General features: G+C 45.3%; 2 long non-coding RNA genes across 3 annotated transcripts in view; both read right to left on the bottom strand.

Moving 5' to 3' along the window:
* Nucleotides 1-23,854, bottom strand: part of LOC310698479 — a 118,881-nt gene that overhangs the window by 55,357 nt on the left and 39,670 nt on the right. The gene's annotated exons all lie outside the window — the stretch shown is intronic.
* Nucleotides 12,609-23,799, bottom strand: LOC310698476. Of its 2 annotated transcripts, XR_014521547.1 has the most exons (4): nucleotides 22,609-23,799; nucleotides 19,515-19,661; nucleotides 15,633-15,715; nucleotides 12,609-12,855 (listed from the first exon to the last, which is right to left on the bottom strand). It is a non-coding gene; the product is annotated as an uncharacterized lncRNA (long non-coding RNA). The 2 variants fall into 2 exon arrangements; XR_014521548.1 differs by lacking the exon at nucleotides 15,633-15,715 and having other exon boundaries at nucleotides 22,609-23,797.

Consider the following 23,854-nt stretch of genomic DNA (forward strand, 5'->3'; position numbering starts at 1 on the left):
GCGTGGGGTTCTCAACTTAGTTTGTTGTTGTGAGGTGACAGAATAAAATGGGAAGCTACTTTGTTCCATCTAGTGCAGTATTGTGTACATTGATGTTCCCATAGTTGAAGAGCACTTTCCAGAATTGGTATGACAGAGTGTGGGAAATGACACTAATCCTTAACACAACACTATAGAGTCATGAGAGGTGAAACTGGCATAGATAACGTCCTTAAGGACTGGCTTCCTTTTATTTCGTTCATTAATTCTTACCCAGAGGACCCCTGACCACGTACTATTCAGAATTCCCTGCCGGCTGAGATCAGGCAGGGACTCTACTGTATTTTTGTCAGATGCCTACTAACAAGCCTACCCAGATATTTGTAACATTGACGCATGATTTAATCTCTTTTTCACTTTTTTGAACATTTACAATTATTGTTGTTAACTCTTCTGGGAGTTTACTATAGATCCCCAAGCCAAACGGAGGACATAGATGATGCCTTCCTGGAACAGATGGCCAAGCATGCAAAAAGAAGGGAGATAGTAGTAATGGGGGACTTCAATTACCCGGATATTTGTTGGATGTCAAACTCAGCCAAGAGCATAAGGTCAAACAGATTCCTCACTGGCCTTGCAGACAACTTCATTGTCCAGAAAGTGGGAGAAACAACAAGAGGAACAGCCATTTTAGATCTGGTCCTAACCAATGTTGACGACCTGGTTAGTGGGGTAGAAGTGGAAGGATCATTAGGCGCGAGTGATCATGCTCTTCTGAAGTTTACTATACAGCGGAAAGGAGCAGCCAAGCATACTAGGACTCAATTTCTTGACTTTAAGAAAGCCGACTTCATAAAACTTAGGGAAGTGCTGCGTGAGATCCCATGGACAGTAATACTAAAAGGAAAGGGAGTTCATGATGGCTGGGAGTTTGTTAAGAGGGAGATAGTAAAAGCACAACGTCAGGCAATACCAATGAGACGGAAACATGGAAGGTGTCTAAAGAAGCCAGGGTGGCTATCTAAAGAACTTTTAACTGAGTTAAGATTAAAAAAGATGTGTACAAAAAATGGAAAAGGGGGGAAACCACCAAAGAGGAATTCAAACAAATAGCCAGCACGTGTAGACACAAAGTCAGAAAAGCTAAAGCACAGAATGAACTCAGGCTTGCTAGAGAGGTTAAAAGCAACAAAAAAGGCTTTTATGGGTATGTCCGTAGCAAAAGGAAGAACAAAGAAACAGTGGGGTCACTCAGAGGAGAAGATGGTGAAATGCAAACAGGGGACACAGAAAGGGCTGAACTCCTCAATGCCTTCTTTGCCTCAGTCTTCTCCGATAAAGAAAACAATGCCCGACCTGAAGAATTTGGAGCAAATGATTCAGCAAAGGAAACACAGTCCAGAATAACTAAGGAAATAGTACAAGAATACTTGGCTAGTTTAGATGTATTCAAGTCTCCAGGGCCAGATGAACTGCATCCAAGAGTATTAAAAGAACTGGCAGATGTGATCTCAGAACCACTGGCAGTCATCTTTGAGAATTCCTGGAGAACAGGCGAAGTCCCGGCAGACTGGAGGAGGGCAAATGTTGTCCCTATTTTCAAAAAGGGGGAAAGAGAGGACCCAAATAATTACCGCCCAGTCAGTCTGACATCAATACCAGGGAAGATTCTGGAGCAGATCATTAAGCAAACAATCTGTGAGCACCTAGAAAGGAAAGCTGTGATCACCAATAGTCCACATGGATTTCTGAAAAATAAGTCATGTCAGACTAACCTGATCTCGTTTTTTGACGAATTGCAAGCCTGGTAGATGAAGGGAACGCAGTGGGTGTAGCCTACCTTGATTTCAGCAAGGCATTTGACAAGGTGCCCCATGATATTCTTGTAAAGAAGCTGGTAAAATGCGGTCTTGACTCTGCTACCACTCAGTGGATTTGTAACTGGCTGACTGACCGAACCCAAAGGGTGCTCATCAATGGTTCCTCTTCATCCTGGAGAAGAGTGACTAGTGGGGTGCCACAGGGTTCTGTCTTGGGCCCGGTCTTATTCGACATCTTTATCAACGACTTGGATGATGGACTCAAGGGCATCCTGATCAAATTTGCAGATGACACCAAACTGGGAGGGGTGGCTAACACCCCAGAGGACAGGATCACACTTCAAAATGACCTTGACAGATTAGATAACTGGGCCAAAACAAACAAGATGAATTTTAACAGGGAGAAATGTAAAGTATTGCACTTGGGCAAAAAAAATGAGAGGCACAAATACAAGATGGGTGACACCTGGCTTGAGAGTAGTACATGTGAAAAGGATCTAGGAGTCTTGGTTGACCACAAACTTGACATGAGCAAACAGTGTGACGCGGCAGCTAAAAAAAGCCAATGCAATTCTGGGCTGCATCAATAGGAGTATAGCATCTAGATCAAGGGAAGTAATAGTGCCACTGTATTCTGCTCTGGTCAGACCTCACTTGGAGTACTGTGTCCAGTTCTGGGCACCACAGTTCAAGAAGGACACTGACAAACTGGAACGTTTCCAGAGGAGGGCAACCAAAATGGTTAAAGGCCTGGAAACGATGCCTTATGAGGAACGGCTAAGGGAGCTGGGCATGTTTAGCCTGGAGAAGAGGAGGTTAAGGGGTGATATGATAGCCATGTTCAAATATATAAAAGGATGTCACATAGAGGAGGGAGAAAGGTTGTTTTCTGCTGCTCCAGAGAAGCGGACACGGAGCAATGGATCCAAACTACAAGAAAGAAGATTCCACCTAAACATTAGGAAGAACTTCCTGACAGTAAGAGCTGTTCGACAGTGGAATTTGCTGTCAAGGAGTGTGGTGGAGTCTCCTACTTTGGAGGTCTTTAAGCAGAGGCTTGACAACCATATGTCAGGAGTGCTCTGATGGTGTTTCCTGCTTGGCAGGGGGTTGGACTCGATGGCCCTTGTGGTCTCTTCCAACTCTATGATTCTATGATTCTCATTGACAATTTCATTATATGTTTTTTTGTAAACTGCTTTCGGGTTTCATTTTGACAATTGAGCAGTATATAATTATTACGTAAAAAAAATAAAAACCACTTTTTGGACAGGTTTGGTGTTTTGATTCTTGACATATTATCGCTTTCATTAATACAAAATTAATTTTTGAATATGGATTGCATCTGCCTTAGTGTATTGCAGCTGATTACAGGTACATCCTTTTGTTTGGCCTCCTTTTTTTAAACTGACACAACAAGCCCCTCTTGCCTGATAAAAACTAGCAGAGGACACATTCCAAGCCAAACAAAGGCTCTCAAGGAGGGTGCTGAGAAGCGCTGGGCACGGGGCACAGGGAGAGCTCAGAGGGCCAGGTAGAATGAAACGTAGGGCCACATTTGCTCCTGGTGCCTGAGGGTCCCACCTTGCCATAGCAGATGAGCTATAGGCACCCACTCCACATGAGTCCAATGAATAACTCTCATTTGTTCTTTCCTTGTTTCACTTCTGCACAGTAAGCATTTTCCGAAGCCAGGGAGGGCATGCATATTACAAGCGCACAGGCTCGTCAGAAGGTTTATGGGCAGGAATTACTCATAAGCCTTCAGGACGAATCTGTTGAGCTGTAGCCTGGAGGTGTAAGGTGGTGGGGAGAGCAGGGAGGCAGGGGGAGGAAGGAGATAGATCTTCAAATCAGGAGCAGCTGGAGCAGCTGGGTTGCAAATCCTGATCGGGTAGGTTTTGGCCGGCAGTGTTTTCCAGTGGAAGCACCCAGAATCTAAGGAGATGCAAGAGGCAAAAGGTGACCACAAGGCACTTGGGAGGGGGAGAGAGAGAGACGTGAAAAGTCTTGTTAGGCCACCAGACAAAATGTTCTTAAGTGGCGAGGCAGCCAAGCTGAGTCAGAGAGGGGAGGAGCAGAAGGTCCTGGGTTCATTCCCAACTGGCATCTCCAGGTAAGGCTGGGAAAGACCCCTGACAGAAATCCCAGAGAGTCACTGCCAGTCAGTGTAGACAGCACTGAGCTACATGGACCACAATGGTCATACTTGGGCTTCCTGTGCTCCTATATCAATCTGCACTTTATTCATAGGAACTAGAATCTTAATTCATTTTTAGGGGAAGGGTCACAGCTCAATGGCAGAGCCCCTGCTTTTGAAGGCCCTGGGCTCCGTCCCCCCCATCATCTCCAGGTGGGGCTGGGATGGTTTCCTGCCTGAAATCCTGGAGAGCCTCTGACAGTCTCGATAGTAGAAGACAGCTTCTTATGTTTCTCTTAGGTCTGCTCAGGCCTTTTCACATAAAGGAATACTTAAACCATGGGAATCACTGGAAGCTCTGCATTTTTATGGAATAAAGGAAACAAGCTTGGACCACCCGACTTACAAGCACGTTGCTGGTTCAGGAAAGACATTGAGGGGGAGGGCCGTAGCTGAGGGGCAGGACAACTGCTTTGTGTGCAGAAGCCTCAGGTTCAAGTGTAGGGCCTGGGGCAGCTCAATATGTTTTGGCACCTGAGGCAAACCACAAAATGACGCTCCCCTCCCTGCCAGGGAGAGTGAAGATCAGCATCAGGAACAAGGGAGGAATAAAGATTGACATGTATAGGGTTGTCATATGTCTGGAATGCCTTATTGGGTTGAATTCCCAAAGCTCAACAGCTTTTGTGTCCAGATTTTTACCTCTTGAAATATGGCAACCCTACCCTTGTAGCTCCTGCCACCTGAGGTGGTCACCTCACCTTGCCTCATGGGTGAGCCAGCCCTGTATTGGACATCTTGCCTTGAGGGGAGGGGAGAAGAAGCAGCAACAACTTTTTATAAACAAACAAGCTGCCTCTTCCATTCATACACGCACACACACCGTATTTTTTGCTCTAAAAAGTAAGGGGAAATGTGTGTGCGTCTTATGGAGCGAATGCAGGCTGTGCCTCTATCCCAGAAGCCAGAACAGCAAGAGGGATTGCTGCTTTCACTGCGCAGCGATCCCTCTTGCTGTTCTGGCTTCTGAGATTCAGAATATTTTTTTTCTTGTTTTCCTCCTCCAAAAACTAGGTGCGTCTTGTGGTCTGGTGCGTCTTATAGAGTGAAAAATATGGGGGTGGGTGGGTGTATGAATGATGCTTATTGCTGTAATCTTAGATAAATGGCTTTATGAGGTGAGGTCCACCTGAAAAGCAGCATATAAATACTGTTATTAATTAATAACCCCCAGTGCCATCACCATATAGGGAATTTACTTGTGAAAATGCTAATAAATATCTTAAAACACCATATAGGGAATTTAATGGGGACAGAGAAGGCTACCTTGTAGCAGGACACACATTAATTGCATTTATATCCCACATTTTTCTTCTCCAAAGAGCTGAAGATGGTGCACATGGCTCTACCCCATCTCAATTAATCCCCACAAAAGCTTGTTAGGTTAAGCTGAGAGGCAGTGACTGGCCCAAGGCCACACCCAGTGTGCTTCATGGCCAAATGGAGGGATTTGAACCCTGGTCTCCCCCAGATCTCTTCCACTCTATTACACAGCACTGGCTGTCATTGCTCCACCCAGCTCAGTATTATCAACACTGACTGGCAGCAGCTCTCCAGGGTTTCCGGCAAATAATCTTTTCCCAGCCTTACCTGGAGATGCCATCAGGGATTGAACCTAGGACCTTAAGTATGCAAAGCAGGTACTCTACCACTGAGTTATGTAACTTTTACCCATTCTGGAAAACTCCAGTGAATCGCTGCCGGATCAGGATGGTTCCCTTGCAAAGTGGCGCTCGTCCTTTTGCTTAGAAGCAGTTGGCTTTCTCTAGGCCCGCAGGAGGAGAATGGGCCCTAGCCGTCTCCCTCATCACGCAACCACGCAGCCGTGGTTTGCGCCTTGGGTCCATTGTTCCCGCTTCAGCTCTTCGTCTGAAATACGTGAGGCATTGTTCAGAACAATGTCAGATTTGCCAGAGGAGGGATCTCAACTCTCGAGTGACTTCATTAGCTCCAGTGCCTCTAGTCAGTTAAAGTCGCCGCGATTCATTATCTCGCAACAGACTGACTTTCCCCCCTCGCCCTCTCACACGCAGGATCCTCATTAGCCAGGAATACAGCACCAGTTAATGGTTCTATTAACTTAAACTCTTTGGACTTGTTTTTAACTTTTTGCTCTGCCAGAGGTCTCCTCTTTAACCTGATCAGGCTGCAGGTGGAGACTGGAAGGGAATTAAGTTGTCCTTAATTGCACAATCTAAGCCTCCCCACACCACCCCCTCCTGCCCCGTGCACACCCCATCCCCCCGTCAAGAGATTCCTCTGAAAGTTGGTGGTTTTCAGTTTGCAAGGATTATCGGAGTGATTTGCAAAATACTGTTACACAGGGGTAATGCTGTTCTAGCACTTGGGATGAAGGTCTGCATAGTGTCCTTAGGATATATGGTCAAATAAACAGATATAAACAACCTGAGCAAAAGGTGGAAGGGCTTTCAGCATTAACGTCCCAACAGATCTTGCATCTCCATTGGTCACAGTTTTGCATCCATCACAGAACAAGCATGTATCTGTGTCTCTAGCTTCCATCCTGATTCCAGCTCAGCTCATGATCTCCTACCTAGAAGCTAGGTGGAGGAAACACCTCTCCTCTCACATCTAAAATTTAAAATGGTCCACATGCACTTAACTTAGAAGGAAGAAGAACACAAAGAGAGCCTGCTGAATCAGGCCAATGCCCATCTAGTCTAGCATCATGTTCTCACAGTGGCCAACTAAATGCCTGTGGGAAATCCTCAAGCAAGACCTGGGCATAAGAGCTTTCTCGCCTCCTGTGATTTCCAGCAACAGGTATTCAGAGGCATCGCTGCCTCCATGGCTAGTAGCCTTTTCCTCTATGAATTTGTCCAATCCTCTTATAAAGCCATCCAAGTTAGTGGCTATCATTGCTTCCTGTGGGACTGAGTTCCACAGTTTAACCATGAGCTGTGTGAAGAAGTACTTTCTTTTGTCTGTACCAAACCTTCCAACATTCAGCTAGACTGGATCTCCAGGAGTTCTGGTGTTATGAGGGAGTCAACAAAAAAGAAAACTTTATCCACATTCTCCATGCCTTGCATAATCTTATAAACCTCTGTCATATCACCTCTTATTCTTCTTTCTCTTTAATAGCTAAGTTCTAAGATTTGTGTGTTCCCACCCCAGATCTGAAATAATGAATTGACAAGAGGGGCAGACTTTTATTTCTTTAATTCTGCCTGTTCCAGTTCCTTTCTGCAGTATTTCACACCTCAATTTTTATTCCCTGAAAAATGCTGTTTCACCTTGATCTTTTGCAGAGGTCAGGGAGAATGGTCAGGCACAAGACGAGCGTGTTAATACTCAGCATTATAACCTTTGGAGATTCCTGTCACATTCTGGCCGGGCCGGCCTTCTGGGCCAGGTTCAGTCCTGGGCTGGTCGCCCAATTGCTGCTATTGAGTTTGAAAGATCAGCGAGTAATCACGGCCACTGTGCTGAAATGCATTATTCATTAGAGGCCCTCTTCTTGCCCTTATCATGAAAGATCAGGGTGGGTTCCAACAATATTTAAAAGCAGATTATTATTATTTTTGTATGTTCAGGCATTAAGATTTAAAATCCCATCAATCCTAACATAATGAAAATCTTGGCTCTTTGAACGGCTTTATGAAATCATTCCTATGTCTCTGGGTCTGCCAAATCCTTCAGACACAGTGTGGGGAATCTCAGGCCCAGGAGATGGTTGTGGCCCTCCAGCCTTATCTACATGGCCCTCAGAATCCTTCCCCAGCTCATGCCCCTCCCTCACCAGCCTTGCTTGGTGCTAATGTCATAGACAGTTTTGGAAAGTCCTGACCTTCGCCTGTTGGTTACTATTTCTTGGGCCACTGATCGCTTGTGTTGCTTTTGCTTGGACCTTTTACCACTTCTGCAACATCATTTGTGCAATGAATGAAAATGAATTTGCAATTGAAGGTGAAAATGGATCATCCATTTAGATAACAGTCCCTAAAAAAATAGACGGCTTCCCTCATCAGAGGAATAAAGAGGTCAGAGTCTTCTTTTGACTATAATGTTGCATGCATTGTTAACAAATTGTTGTTTTAAACATTGTTATTTTATTACATCAGCTGTTTATTGTTGATCGCCTTTATGTCCTGTCCCTTGCCTGACATTCTCAAGACATCAGATGCCTCTCCCTGAGAGGTGCTGCCTGGCCCAAAGTTATCGAGTAATCTTTATATGTGTATTTGAACCCTGATTTCCCTAGTCTAAAAGTCCAAGTCTCTCATACCTAATCCTGGACTGACACCAGCCATGGAGTACTCCAAGGATAACACCACGTGTTGAGCATCTTAACCAGCAGACAGGGTCTTCTGGTACTGGTATTTAGGATCCCCTTGGGGTGCCCTCTGGGTCAGGACTTGCTGGAGAATCCCTGTAGCTGTTGGAGGAAAAGGTGGTGGTGCTCCAGTCCTCGAGAACATCAGAACCAAAGGTCCAGCCTGAACAACAGCATCATAGCATACATCTATGCGCCCAGGGTTCTTGTGCTACTCTTGAGTAAGGGGCCAGCTTGTAAGCAATCTCTGAAAGTTATTTAGTACTAGTGGCTGTGGTCAGTGTGTGGTCCAGGAGGCCTGAGGTTCCCCACTCCTGAAGTAAGATTTAACTGTCTGAGTGGAGGAATGGCAGATGAAGATGATGGACTTTTTGGAGTTGGCCAACCTGATTGGAAGAATCCGCGAACAGAAAGAGGAGGAGCATCAAGAAGAATGGACGAAATTCAAGGACTATTTAGCTAGACATTCTAACATAACGTAAGTAGAACTACTTGTATGTACCTAATTGGCCCAGGAGTAAAATATGTTGAATTGTATAACATTATGGATTGAGAACATTATGAAAAGAAAGAAAGATGTTAATTGAATAAGTTAATTTTATTTGAAAGTGGATATTGGAAAACTGCTACAATGAATTCTATGGAAACGCAGTTAGGGGGGGATTTGAGGAAGTCATTCAACAAGGATATTTAAATTGGGATTCTAACAGTTAGGATACATATTTGTTTGTTTGTCTATTTAATATTGTAATGTTTTCTTTTGTGTTTGTTATAAATTTGGAAAACCAATTTAAAAAATTGGGGAAAAAGTAAGATTTAACTGTCTGTCTGGTATGTATCTCTATGTGATTTGTGTTGGAATGGGGAGGGGAAGTGCAATCTTGTCTACCTCAGCCAGCAAAATGTATTGGGTCCAACATGCATATCCCTACACTGCTCTGGCCCTTTTAATTTTATTTATATTATTGTGGCACCTGTAACTGTGCCGGTTTCGCATAGTGAAGTGGGCATATATGGTGTCAGGCCATCTCTCAGGTAAACTGGCTCCAAGCTGTTAAAGGCTTTGTACACCACTGGTAATACTTTGAACTTGGCCGGTTAGCAAATCAGCAACCAGTTCAGGTCTCTGAGCACAGGTGTTGTACACTGACAGGGCCTCGGTCCTGTCAGCGATCAGGCAGCAGCATTCTGTGCTAGCCTACTTTGAATTCTGCCTCACACAAAAGGCCCATTCTAGATCAACCACTGAGTGACAATTACCTCTTTGACAACAAAGAGACTTGTTGCATTTTCAAGACTGGCAAAATTTATTAGGCATCAGCTTTTGTGAACTTCGATGGATGTGAGACACATTCAGAGACTGTATTGTTAATCTGCCGGGCGGTGTAGGGTTTAGTTTCCGGTGGATAATGTGAAAGGAATGAAGATGCCAAGAGGCGAAATCTTGAGTGGGGCCAGAATAAATGAGCCGAGTGGCTCCTTCCAACTGGGCTCGGTAGGAGCTCTCTGATGGCACAGTTGAACTCGATTAACTTTTCAAGGGTTGGGGACCTCCTGTGGCCACCGGGAAATGAAGGCGCAACTGCCCTCCCTGCCACGCTATGGACCCCCTTGCCTATTCTGGTCTTTGTTCCCTTTGTCTGACGAGGAAAAGGCTCTGTGTGTCAACAAATAGGCATTATGGAGGGCTCCTTTCCCTGCTGCTTCCTCTGAATTACCAGACAAAATAAATAAACAAATAAATAAATAAATAACCTCCAAAGACAGAAATCTGGAGGTCAGGCTCTGAAAAGGGGAAAAAGGAAACACAGAGACGGAGTTGAGGCAGACATGAATTATAGAATCATACAACTGTAAGGTTTGGATGGGACCCAAAGGGTCATCTAGCCCAACCCCCTGCAGTGCAGGGATCGTGAAGAGGAGTGCTTAAGAAAGGAAATAATGCTGTGGCATTTCTCTTGTTATCTGGACAATGTGCCCTGATTTTTTTTTAAAAAAAAAAGTGTGGTCTGGAAGCAATTGCAAAGGCAGATGTGTTGTCTAATGGACCAGGCAGCTGAGTTAGCTTAATCACAAGGTCATGGGTTTGAGTCCCACATCGGACAAAATATTCCTACGCTGCAGGGGGTCAGACTGGATGGCCCTCGTGGTCCCTTCCAACTCTACCAATTCTATGATTCTAAGAGAGCTCTCCTCTTCTGCGGTCAGGAACCTTAAACCCAGGGGCCAAATGCAGCCCTCCAGACCTCTCTGCCAGGCCTGTGGGACTTTCTAGGCTACGCAGCTTCCTAGGTCACACCCCCTGTCCTCAGGTGACACACCTCAATCTGTACCTTCCCCAAGAGCTTTTTCTTGCCTGGGATGTACCCTTCAGCTGTAATCATGTCTCTTGCTTGCCTGGATAGAGGACAGAGAGTGAAGGGAGGCGTATCTCTGAGTGTATGCAGAAACAAGCCTAGTGCACAAAGGTAAAGCGAGAGTACATTCCTCCCCCCACTTTTGCTTCTGGTCCTGCCCACCACCTTGGAAGGTTGCCCAGAAGGGAACATGGCCCTCAGATGAAAGGCTCCTGCACCCACTCACAGCACACAGCTCACAGTTCACTAACAATGAACTCATTATTCAGGTGTGCCTCCTTAGTTATCCAAAACATCACCTTCCATCCATAAGAGGAAGGAATCAGAGAAACCTAAGGCCCATGTTAAAAAACCGCACCAGTTTTCTGTAGGGGGGAGAATCCTAAAGGGAGAGGGGGGGAACCCAGAGGCCACAGAATGCTGATTGTAGTAAGAAATGGAAAGCAGGGGACCAGGGTATGGAAGGCAGCACTGCAGAGGAGGGCAGGGCTGTCTGGCATCCTACTCCATGATAAAAAAAAGTTCTGGTCCCATTTGAATTTCAGTCTTTAGGAGCACCCCCCCACACACACACTTCTTCACACACACCTTCCCCTCCCCTCCCCATTTCTGGTGTTACTGGTCCACTGTTAGCATCCAGGAAGTTTGTGGGAACTTGGCAATACGGAGGGATGCTGTTTTCTTGGCTCCAGAATAAACTCTGCGTGCCCGGAACTAGAGCAAGGAGAAACGAAATTGGAGATCAGAGCTGTCATGTCTTGTAACATTTCTCGTGGGGGTCACCTTTCCTTCCAGAGCATGATTTTTTAGGATTTGACTTTGGGATATTGATTTTGAATTTCCTTGTTTTTGTGTCCTGTTAATTTTCACTTGTTTCCTCTTCTTCTTCTTTCTGCAAAGCAAGCCCAGAGTCACCTTCAGCTCCTCTCTGATTTTGGATGTGGGGGAGGCAGGGAGCAGAGAACAACTCTGCCTTTGAATTTGCTGGTCATAGGAAGAGTTTTAAAAGGAATGATGGCTCTGTTGGCGATTATTTGAGTAGAAAAAACACCATGGGTTGCATGCTGAGATTTTATATGGAACGTCTCTCTTGTAGATGATCAAGGAAGCCAGCTAAGTCTCAAAGATGCATTGTAGTGGCTTACTCTATGGCCTTTCGCCACACTCCTAACCTTTCCTCCAAAGAACTCAATGTGATGTATACACTTCTCTCCCCCTGCTACATTTAATCCTCAAAACAAGACTGTGGGGTAGGTCAGGCTGAGAGACAGTTGCTCAGTCTCCCAAAGTCACCCTTCATGGCTGGGCAGGGATATCATAGAATCATAGAGTTGGAAGAGACCACAAGGGCCATCGAGTCCAACCCCCTGCCAACCAGGAAACACCATCAGAGCACTCCTGACATATGGTTGTCAAGCCTCTGCTTAAAGACCTCCAAAAAAGGAGACTCCACCACACTCCTTGGCAGCAAATTCCACTGTCAAACAGCTCTTACTGCCAGGAAGTTCTTCCTAATGTTTAGGTGGAATCTTCTTTCTTGTAGTTTGGATCCATTGCTCCGTGTCCGCTTCTCTGGAGCAGCAGAAAACAACCTTTCTCCCTCCTCTATATGACATCCTTTTATATATTTGAACATGGCTATCACAGCACCCCTTAACCTCCTCTTCTCCAGGCTAAACATGCCCAGCTCCCTTAGCCGTTCCTCATAAGGCATCGTTTCCAGGCCTTTGACCATTTTGGTTGCCCTCCTCTGGACACGTTCCAGTTTGTCAGTGTCCTTCTTGAACTGTGGTGCCCAGAACTGGACACAGTACTCCAGGTGAGGTCTGACCAGAGCAGAATACAGTGGCACTATTACTTCCCTTGATCTAGATGCTATACTCCTATTGATGCAGCCCAGAATTGCATTGGCTTTTTTAGCTGCCGCGTCACACTGTTGGCTCACTGTTGGATTTGAACCCTTGTCTCCCAGGTCTAGCACTCAAAAGTAGCTGTGGACCTACTTCAGGCATAGTCTCATCCTGCGACTTCTTGGAGCCACCTTTGAGCTTGCTTTGTCTGGCTTCCAGCCAAGGTGTCACTGGGAGCTATCCAGGGTGCTGACCCACCTTTGCCTTCTCTACCTGGGCTTGTCTTCTGCTGTATTTACCCTGGCCTTGCTGGGGTCTGGCTCTGTCTCTTGGATTACAAACTTGGTGCTAGCTGAAAAGGTGATGATGTTGAGAACCCCCTTAAAACTAGGCAAAACATATACACACCCCAAACAAATAAAACACAAGACATAAAAAACAGGCAACAACGTCCACTGCCCCCAAATAACACACAGCCCAAGGGAAAGTCCTAGCAATGCTATAGAGCTTGAAAGGCTCAAGTGTTTTTCTACTGTAGATTCTATCATCGGGTCAGATAATGCATAATTTGTCCCTTTACGGGACAGTTTCCTGGTTGATCTCTGGAGATCCTTTTGATATCTTCCTTGAAAGGGAGAGGGGTGGCAACATATTTGAATGTTGAAATATTTCTTAGACCCCGATTCTTTTTCTGAGGCTATGATTATGGTTTCCCCCCCCTAAATATATTAGGGGCACTGCTCACCAACCCAGAGTTTGCCAACCCCTATTCCCCCACACCAACCCCACCTCCCTCTACACCTGACCAAACCCCTCTTTTTACACCTCACTCAATGCTTACAGCTCACCCCTTTTAAAGAAGGGTAAGAAGCTACAGAGAGCAGTTTTCTCAATAGTTTTCCCTCCCTCCATTAAACTTCACTACAGCCTATCAAAGGGACGCTGGTGGCGCTGTGGGTTAAACCACAGAGCCTAGGGCTTGCCGATCAGAAGGTCGACGATTCGAATCCCTGCGACGGGGTGAGCTCCCGTTGCTCAGTCCCTGCTCCTGCCAACCTAGCAGTTCGAAAGCACATCAAAGTGCAAGTAGATAAATAGGTACCGCTCCGGCGGGAAGGTAAACGGCGTTTCCGTGTGCTGCTCTGGTTCGCCAGAAGTGGCTTAGTCATGCTGGCCACATGACCCGGAAGCTGTACGCCGGCTCCCTCGGCCAATAAAGCAAGATGAGCGCCGCAACCCCAGAGTCAGCCACGACTGGACCTAATGGTCAGGGGTCTCTTTACCTTTACAGCCTATCAGCAGCCACAGCATGATGACATCCATTTGTTTTATGTATATAGGAATATATTTGGCACCTTCTTTAGTGTTTGGTTGACCATAACAAATATTTGATTGACAACTTTAAAAATTAGTTAAGAAAAAAAAACTTTTAAAGGAAATATTGAAATAGGCAGGGAGAGCCTTGGCGAGCAGCAAGGGGGTGTCTAAAGAGGTCAGGATGCCTAGACCTGGTTCTCCCCATTGACCACAACCAGGAATCAAGGTTAATCAAAGAGATGCATTGTTCTAGTACTGTAATGTAACACTTTGGTAGCAAGTGGGTAGATCTTTGCTATGCTTCCATGCATCAGCCGGTTACACTGAATGCAGATGTCTCTGTTTGGAATCCTTTAATAATTTAAACTTCAATTATAATGGCATGTTTATTATGTCCCATGCAATGCTGCCCTCTAGAGGAAATTGATGGTATCAAATTATAACTTGTGTTTATGGTAGGCCTATTATTGAATTTAGATTTAATCATGAATTGATTGATGGATGGACAAATGAAGGCTTAAAAGTTTTTGTAATGGGGAAAAATGAGGTTGGAGCCAATGTTAGTCCTAATCAGAGTAGACCCATTTGTTTTAATACCCTGATGTTTTAATACTCTGATGGATTTGTTATTACATTTTTCATTACATATTTATTTTATTTATAGCTGTAAAACTGTTTTAGAGGCCATTATGGTATTTAAGTTGTGCATGAATTAATAAATAAAACAATGGACATAACTAACATGGATCCATTATTTTAAGTGGGTCTACTCTGAGTAGAACCTACGTTGAAGACAACATAGGATTGTCTATTTTTATGGAATTTGTTTTTTGTTCTTGTTTTTCTCTGTCTGAATCTGTTAGATGCCTTTGTTCTTTTGTTCTTTAAGAAAAATACATCTAAGGACATAAATGAACTAAACTTTAAACACTGCCCTTTTAAAAGAGGACATTTTGGACTGGAATAGTCTAACCACATATATTTGAAAGTATATCCATATACTTCAGTGAAGATTCTTGCCAGACAAAAACAATTTAAATGAGGTTTTAAAAATTATCAAAATGTATCAGAAATTGTGTTAGATTTATTACTTTGAAATATTTTAGGCATCTGGTTGGCCACTATTATTTATTATTTATTTCATTTATGAACAACTTCCTGTGAGACATCTGGAAGTGAATTACAATATCTTCACATATATTGCTGGAAACCTGGGGGGGGGGGGGAGTTGTTGAACTCAGGGTGCTGCTTCCCAATGCGGCATGTGGTTGGTTCACAGCTGTCAACGTTTCCCTTTTCTTTTAAGGGATACTCCCTTATTCCGAATAGGATTCCTCGCAAGAAAAGGGAAAAGTTGACAGCTATGGGTTGGTTCTCTGTAAGCACAGGATGTTGGATGAGGTGGGTCTTTCAGCCTGATCCAGCAGGGCTATTCTTACCGTATGTTTTTAACAAGCTGAAAATCATCAATCACAACAGTTCCCTGGTGATGCCCCCCACCCTTCTTATATTCCTCCTTTGTGTGACAACTGTCAATGTAACCCTCCTCTGTTTCCTGTTGCCAGGAGTGGACTTTGGTCTTTCAAATTTTAGCAGTGCTCAATTCACAAGTGCCCCATGGCGCCCCCTAGACTCAGTGCCCAGTGTTGCAGAAGCAGTTGTGCTGCCCTAATTCTGCCTCTGCAGTTGCTGATCCTGATCATTCAGCATTCTCATATCACAGAATCATAGAGTTGGAAGGGACCCTGAGGATTATCTAGTCCAACCCCCTGCAATGCAGGAATATGCAGCTGTCACTTTCTGGGATAAGACCTGCAACCTTGGCATTATGAGCACCACGTTGTAACCAAATGAACTATCCTCTCATTCGGGTCCTCAGGTGGGTCCTTGTACTCCTGGGCAACAAGACAAACACTAAGCTGACTGCTGCATTTATTCTGGAGTCTTTAGTTGATGCATGGATTGAGTTAAGAGGAATACATTATATCTATCATCCATCCATATCTATCTATCTATCTATCTATCTATCTATCTATCTATCTATCTATCTATCTATCTATCATCACCTCCCTGGATTTTTATTTTTTGTACTTCTGCAGACCTTGGGGTTCCCAGAAGCCTCCTGATTGCTCCCTGTTGCCTGTGCATTGATCCTGGTTAACTAATGATTGACATTCACCTCTGAATACCAGAATTAGCAAGAGTACTGATGAGCAAGTAATGGAATGAAGCAGACCACCTCATCCTTGGAGCCACAGAACAGAAAGAGACACAACGTTATACCCCTCTGGCCTAGTTTGATGTGTGTTGTGATTGATGCACATTAAAGCCCTCTGTTTCACCTGTTGTTGGGGGCTGTGAGGGGTTCATATGAAGAACTTTTGGATCTATGTGCAGCTGCCCTGTGTGGTGAGGCACAGAACTGCATGTGGCAGCAACGGCCTGGGCAATTTAGCATCCTTGGTCTCTGCAGTAGTGTAGCGTGGGTTGCCAGGGCCCAGGGCCATGTGGATGTGTGGGTGGGAAACAGGCAGAGTATGTATGCACATTCAACTGCCTAATGCTTCACCCAGACGGCAGCTGCGTCCAGACTCCAGACTCCATCCATGCGTCCAGACTCTATCCATTGTCTTGATGGAGAGGTCACTTCCTGATTTGCACGGAGAAGCCATTTTCAATGGAGCCCAGCGACAGAAGCACACAGTATTGAGGAATTGCTAGTTGTTGAAATTTTGCTCCTCTAACAATTTTGAACTTGGGGAAACCATCCCTGTCCCCCCACCACCACACTATGCCACTGGGTTTCTGCACCCACTCCATCCATTCTGGATGATATTGACTCCTTCTGGACAAGAACAACCATAAGGGGTTCCTGCTCCAGATAAACCTTGCTTGAGCTTATCTGCTTCATACAGTTGCCCTTTGGTTTTGGCGTTCTGGTTTGCCCCTCTACCCTGCCTCTTGACTTGCCCCTTGTTCATGTGTGTGTGTAAATAGAACAGTGAAGTGCATAAATAAATAATCTGGTAAGACTGCTAGTTGGAAGGATAAAGAAATGTTAAGGTTTATCAAGCCTGGCAAACAAAACCAATCTGAACACAAGCTTACATTTGGCCATCATGGAGTCATGAGGATGTGAAAAGGAAGATCCAACACTGAAGAAGCAGTAGGAAGGAAGTAAAGCCTGAAGGAACAAATGGTTACTCAAGAAGGAATCAGTGAGGGAAGAATAGGATGCCTTTCTGTCTATTGTGCCCAAATGGTTCAGGTGTTGCTTTAATTCCAGCATTTGATGCTTCCTGGCTGGCTCTATGGTCCTTATCCACAGCTCCTGTCTCACTGCAGACCACTCCCCACAACTCAATGCTAACTCCCTGGAACTCTGTGTGCATTGAGCTGATAGTAAAAAATTATTCTCTTAAATACCCCCAAAACAATCGCTGAATCTCAGTTATGGGAAACATATCTTGGCTGTGGATAATAACACCAGGGCTAATGACAACTAAGAATATAACATTATGGTTGCCAACTGGCAGTGGGTGGGGGAGGCTTGGCCAGCTCCTGCAGCGTGAAATGCAGTAATTAGGAGGCAAAGCTTTTCACAGCATTAATGGGAGAAATGTGCCTATTTGGCACCCTCAAAACTCTGCAGGGGTGGAGGCCAATTAGAATGGCTCACCCCCAGAGTCTGATAGATCCAACTGTTTCTTAGTTAACTCAGGGATGTGTGTGTTCCTGCTGACATGGCTTGTGGTTCTGTCAGTGCCTTGGTCACCCTCTGGAGCTGGGAGCTCACTGGAACATCTGACCCTATTCTGCTTCATAAAGCCTATTCAGCTCTAGGACAGCAGCCAGAGTGACAGTGGAGGGGAAACTGAGGCCACATGTGATTGAATGACAGCTAAGAAGCCATTTCAGTTGTGTGCATTTACTGTTTAGGCTTAATTGCAGGCTTCTGGAGGAGAGCAGTGATGGGTCCTACCAGATGTTCCCTGGGATTGGGGATTGATAAACCACTGTGGGAATTGCAGCTCCATGAGGGGAATAGGGATCTCCTAATAATTCTCAGCACCGTTAACCAACTACAGCTCCCAGGATTCCTTGAGGGAACCCATAACTGTCTGAAGTGGTATCATAGTGGCTTTTATGTATAGTGAAGATGAGGTATGGGGGGAGGACAGAAAACCAGAAGGGAGGAAGAGTAGCATATTATGGATGAAGTCATGGATGCCTGAACAACAACACTCCATACAACACAGCAAGATTTTGTTTTAGGTTTGACTTGTATTCCTTCAAAACAATGTTGTTTAGTATTATGAAAAACACTGGAGTTAATTTAATAAAAGAGTTGCCTTTCAAGGTGATTTACAAGCATACAGCAAAAGCAACAAAAATAGGTTTAAGAGAAATACAAACACAAAGGTGTGTATTAAAAACAACACAAACACCCTAGAACCGTGGTTGTACTGCTCCCTGGCGAGGGGATTAACGGGGGGGAGGCACTGGAGATGTAAATGACTTAGAAAAGCTGGAATCACTGGATCAACTTCATCAATTTTGTTTAATTAATTAAATTAAATACTTTTAGTTGGATTTTGAATAAATGTGCAATTAATTGTTACTGGTTTGAATTTTACTGTGTTATTATCTTCTGGAGAAGAAAAAGATAGAGAGTAAACATTACAAAAATCTGTAGTGAAGTCCCCGCAGTTGGCTGGAACCTTGTATGCCTACTTCTGGAAACTCCTGGCAGCCAAACTGGTGCCAAACGTATTGCTCTGCTTTCCCTTGGACCACATCAGTGGTTGTATGGGCAGCCCATGACCTCCATGCACACTGCCCAGGCCTGCATCCCGGGGATGGCACTTTTGGTGCTGCTATTGCAGCAAAAACAACACAGGAGGCAGCAGTTATGAATTACTGGTCTCTGCAGCCACAGCAGGCACTGGGACTCTCTAGCAGTTTGACTTCAGCCCCAGAAGTGCACTCCATTGTCTCTCGAGACAGATGGATCCCAACAATAACATTAGTTGTGCAAACAGCTGTTCTGAACCATATTTTCTATAGAGCAGGGTAGGAGGCACTGGGGATGAACTTATGGAACTAAGGGGGTGGTGGCTTGAAAAAGTTTGGGAACCACTGCCCTAGGCAGAGACCTTATTTTTAAAAAATAAATAAATAAATACATAGTAAAGGTAAAGGGACCCCTGACAATTAGGTCCAGTCGTGGCCGACTCTGGGGTTGCGGTGCTCATCTTGCTTTATTGGCCGAGGGAGCCGGCGTACAGCTTCCGGGTCATGTGGCCAGCATGACTAAGCTGCTTCTGGCGAACCAGAGCAGCTCATGGAAATGCTGTTTACCTTCCCGCCAGAGTGGTACCTATTTATCTACTTGCACTTTGACGTGCTTTCGAACTGTAAGGTTGGCAGGAGCAGGGACCGAGCAACGGGAGCTCACCCCGTCGCGGGTTTTGAACCACCGACCTTCTGATCGGCAAGTCCTAGGCTCTGTGGTTTAACCCACAGCACCACCCGCGTCCCTAAATACATACATACATAATAAAAATCAATCAACTGGAATGGTTTGTTGAAACATTAAAAAAAATCTTCATTTGTTTTCAAAAAATACATATGCTGTTCCACAAAAACAGGGACTTCCTTAACATGGAGCTCTATAATATGGAAAAAGCTTACCTGAAAGGCAGATTACACATCAGAACTGTCACCTTAGGAACAGAGGAGGCAAACCAGAACCTTTCCCACAATTATCTGTAAGCACTGGGGCTCTGTAGCAATCACGCAGGGGGTGTCCAACAGGCAAGCTGGTGTGGTACAGGTTCTCTAAAAGGGTTAGAAAGTTTTGGAAAGTAATACAATGGTACCTCGGGTTACATACGCTTCAGGTTACAGACACTTCAGGTTACAGACTCTGCTAACCCAGAAATCGTACTTTGGGTTCAGAACTTTGCTTCAGGATGAGAACAGAAATCGTGCAGCAGCAGCGCAGCAGGGGGCCCCATTAGCTAAAGTGGTGCTTCAGGTTAAGAACAGTTTCAGGTTAAGAACGGACCTCTGGAACGAATTAAGTTCTTAACCCGAGGTACCACTGTATTTTTAAATATATACAGTGGTGCCTCGCAAGACGAAATTAATTCGTTCCGCAAGTCTCTTCGTCTTGTGGTTTTTTCGTCTTGCGATGCACGGTTTCCCATAGGAATGTATTGAAAATCAATTAATGCGTTCCTAGGGAAACCGCCTTCAGACCAGGTCCGGGGACAGTCTGTCCCCGGACCTCTTCTGAAGGCTGGGGGGGGGGGACAAGGGCTTTTCTTCCCACCCCCAGCATTTTAAAAAACCCCGGGACAGCAGAGGACTTCTCCGCTGTCAGGGCGATCTTAAAATGCTGGCAGGCGGCATTTTAAAATCGCCCCGGGACAGCGGAGGACTTCCCCCCCCGCCCGGCTTCGGAGCACCGGAAGAAGCGATCTCCCCGCAGCCCCTTGCTTCAAAAGAGGTCCGGGGGCAGCGGGGAAGAAGCGCTGCGCTTCCCGCTGCCCCCGAACCTCTTTTGAAGCAAGGGGCTGCGGGGAGATCGCTTCTCCCCGCAAACCCTTGCTTCAAAAGAGGTCCGGGGGCAGCGCGAAGCGCTTCCCGCTGTCCCCGGACCTGGGGCTGCGGGGAGAAGATCGCTTCTCCCCGCCGCCCCTTGCTTCAAAAGAGAAGACCCGCTGTCCCCGGGGCAAGCTTCGTTTTGCGAAGCAAGCCCATAGGGAAATTCGTCTTGCGAGGCAACTCGAAAACGAAAAAACCTTTCGTTTTGCGAGTTTTTCGTCTCGCGAGGCGTTCGTCTTGCGGGGTACCACTGTATTATGCCAGATTTATGCAGCATAATTTCTCTCCCCACCACCACCACTAGAGGCCACCCACTCTCTCTGTCTGGCCAAACTAATTTCAAGGCTTTCCACTTGGAACTGTCAAAGAGTGCACCAACCAGGGTCAGGATTACAATTGAACCAACAAGAAGCCGTGCCTTTCAGGCAGTTGGTTATAGAGGAGGGCACAGTGCCCAGTGTGAGGGGAGAATGTGTCATTTATTCATTAATTAAATCTTTTCCTCCCAGTTACACTGGGATGATACCCTGTTTCCCATCATACATAGATACACAGTCTCATTTTTTAGGGGCTGAGGGAGGGGAGTAAACCTGCTTTTTGTTATTCCAAAGTCAAAATAAGATCCAATCTGGATAAGAACACAAGACTGTAAGAGCTGTTCAACAGTGGAACAACCTTCGACAAGAGGAGGTGGACTCTCCTTCTTTGGAGGTTTCAAGCAGAGGTTGGATGAAGAAGAAGAAGAAGAAGAAGAGTTTGGATTTGATATCCCGCCTTTCACTCCCTTTAAAGAGTCTCAAAGCGGCTAACATTCTCCTTTCCCTTCCTCCCCACAACAAACACTCTGTGAGGTGAGTGGGGCTGAGAGACTTCACAGAAGTGTGACTGGCCCAAGGTCACCCAGCAGCTGCATGTGGAGGAGCGGAGACGCGAACCCGGTTACCCAGATTACGTGACTACCGCTCTTAACCACTACACCACACTGGCTCTGGATGACCATCTGTCATGAATAATCTAGTTGAGATTCCTGCCTTGCAGGGGGTTGGACTAGATGACCCACAGGGTCCCTTCCAACTCTACAGTTTTATGGTTCTATAAGTCCCATATAGTTCAGCATCCTTTTCTCACACTAGCTAACCAGATGCCTCAATAGGAAGTGACCACATGCAGGATCTGAGCGCAAAGGTTTTCTCCCTACTTCCACCAACTGGTATTTCTGCATTTCTGCCCCTCTGACTGTGGAGGCAGACCATAGCCATTATAACTAGTAGACACTGATAGCCTTATCCTCTGTAATTTGTGGAATCCTCTTTGAAAGCCATCCTGTCACTGTTTCCTGTGGGAGTGAGTTCCACAGTCTGACTATGCACTGTGTGATAGAAATATGCTTGCATGTGAAAGGGAGCTCATAATTGCCAATGCGTTCTTATTCTGAAGATTAAATACAAAAGTGAATGCAAGGCTGAGGGAAATGTAAAGGCTTTGCATTGAGATAAATGAACTAAAACCAGCAAAGGAAGGCTACTACCTATCTCTTAATCTCTCCATACCAGGAGAAAAGCTTCACTTGAACAGAAATATTTAGAAGACCAGGAAACCTACCTCCAGTTTAGTCTCTAAATCAGGGCTAGGGCACCTATGGCCCTCCAGATGTTGCTGGATTACAATTAGCATCATCCCTGACCACTTGCCAGGGTTTTTTTCTTCTTAAATATTTATTTTTATTTATTTAACCAAAAACATACAGTGGTGCCTCGCAAGATGAAATTAATTCGTTCCGCAAGTTTTTTCGTCTAGTGAATTTTTCGTCTTGCGAAGCACGGTGTCGGAAAAGTTTTGGAAAAGCTTCAAAAATCGCCAAAAACCTCAAAAAAGGCTACCACACCGCGTTCTATGAGTTGCTCCTCGAAGTCAAGTTGCAACTGTATTAAGAGTGTTAAGAAAATGGAAACAAACTTGCAAAAAACGCAAGACGTTTTCGTCTTGTGAAGCAAGCCCATAGGGAAATTCGTCTTGCGAAGCAGCTCAAAAACCGCAAAACCCTTTCGTCTAGCAAGTTTTTCGTCTTGCGAGGCATTCGTCTTGCGGGGCACCACTGTATAATTCAATTAACATATTATGGTAAAGAAATAAAAGAAAAACAATACAGTTGAATGAAAATGAAAATTAAACTCACACAATCCCTGGGATAGCTCAGTCAGTAGGGCATGAGGCTTTTAATCTCAGGGTTGTGAGTTTGAGTCCCAAACTCTAGTTTGGGCTAAAGATCTCTGCATTGCAGTGGAGGTTGAACTAAACGATCCTTGTGGTCCCTTACAACTCTATGACTTTGCTTTGCTGATATGGAGGGGGCAGTGAAAGATTGTTTTGTTCATAAATTGTTTATGTCCTCAAGATCTTGCAATATTTTCACCTGAAGCTGAAAAGTGACTAAGAATTCTAAGCAGCAGGACTGTATTTCACATGAGGCATTTGAACTCTTGGCTATGTTTATGGGAGCTTGGAGTCCAACATCTGGAGAAGGCCATAGGTTCCCCAGTCCTGCTCAAAATGGCTACAGATTACTTTGCCTTTAGTTCTGATATGATGTTCAAACTCCTCTTAACCATTTACTACAGCTGGGGGGGGGGCACCAGAAACCTTGGCCTTCTAGATGTTATCAAACGATGGCTCCCATTAGCCCTAGCAAGCACAGCCAGGGATGGGCAATTGTAGTTCAGCAACACCTGGAGGGAACAAAGCTTCACTACACCTGGTCCGCAGGCAACCCAATTGCCCCTGCGTTGAGTTGGTTATGGTGAGAAGTCACCTTGAAACTTTATAACTGCTCCTTAGTAGACACATAGACTGCAGTCCTATCCATGCTTACTTTATTAGCGTTATTTGCTTTTATATCCCATTTTTCCTCCAAGCAGTTCAAGGTGGTGTACAGTGGTTCTCTCTGCTGCTTCCCTCCCCCCCCCCCCCATTTAAACCTCACTCAGCCATGAAGCTCACTGGGTGACCTTGGACCTGTCACTGCCCCTCAGCCTAACCTACCTCACAGGGTTGTCATTAGGGTAAAATGGGGAGAGGGTGACTTATTTATGTCACCTTGAGCAACTTGGGAGTAAAATAAAACCTATTATTGGCAATCCTATATACGCACTCCCCTGGGAGTAAGCTTCTGCTGGACTCAGTGGGGCTTAACACAGCATTTCCTTGGAGGGGTTTACTCCTGTGTAGGCAGTGTTTTGCCCTGAGGGACCCGCCTCTGACTAGACAGGACTTTGTTGTTTAGTCGTGTCCGACTCTTCGTGACCCCATGGACCAGAGCACGCCAGGCACTTCTGTCTTCCACTGCCTCCCGCAGTTTGGTCAGGCTCATGTTTGCAGCTTCGAGAACACTGTCCAACCATCTCGTCCTCTGCCGTCCCCTTCTC

This window comes from Podarcis liolepis (assembly GCF_965112155.1).
Source record: "Podarcis liolepis genome assembly, chromosome: Z".
In the NCBI taxonomy this organism is placed as follows: Eukaryota; Metazoa; Chordata; class Lepidosauria; order Squamata; family Lacertidae; genus Podarcis; species Podarcis liolepis.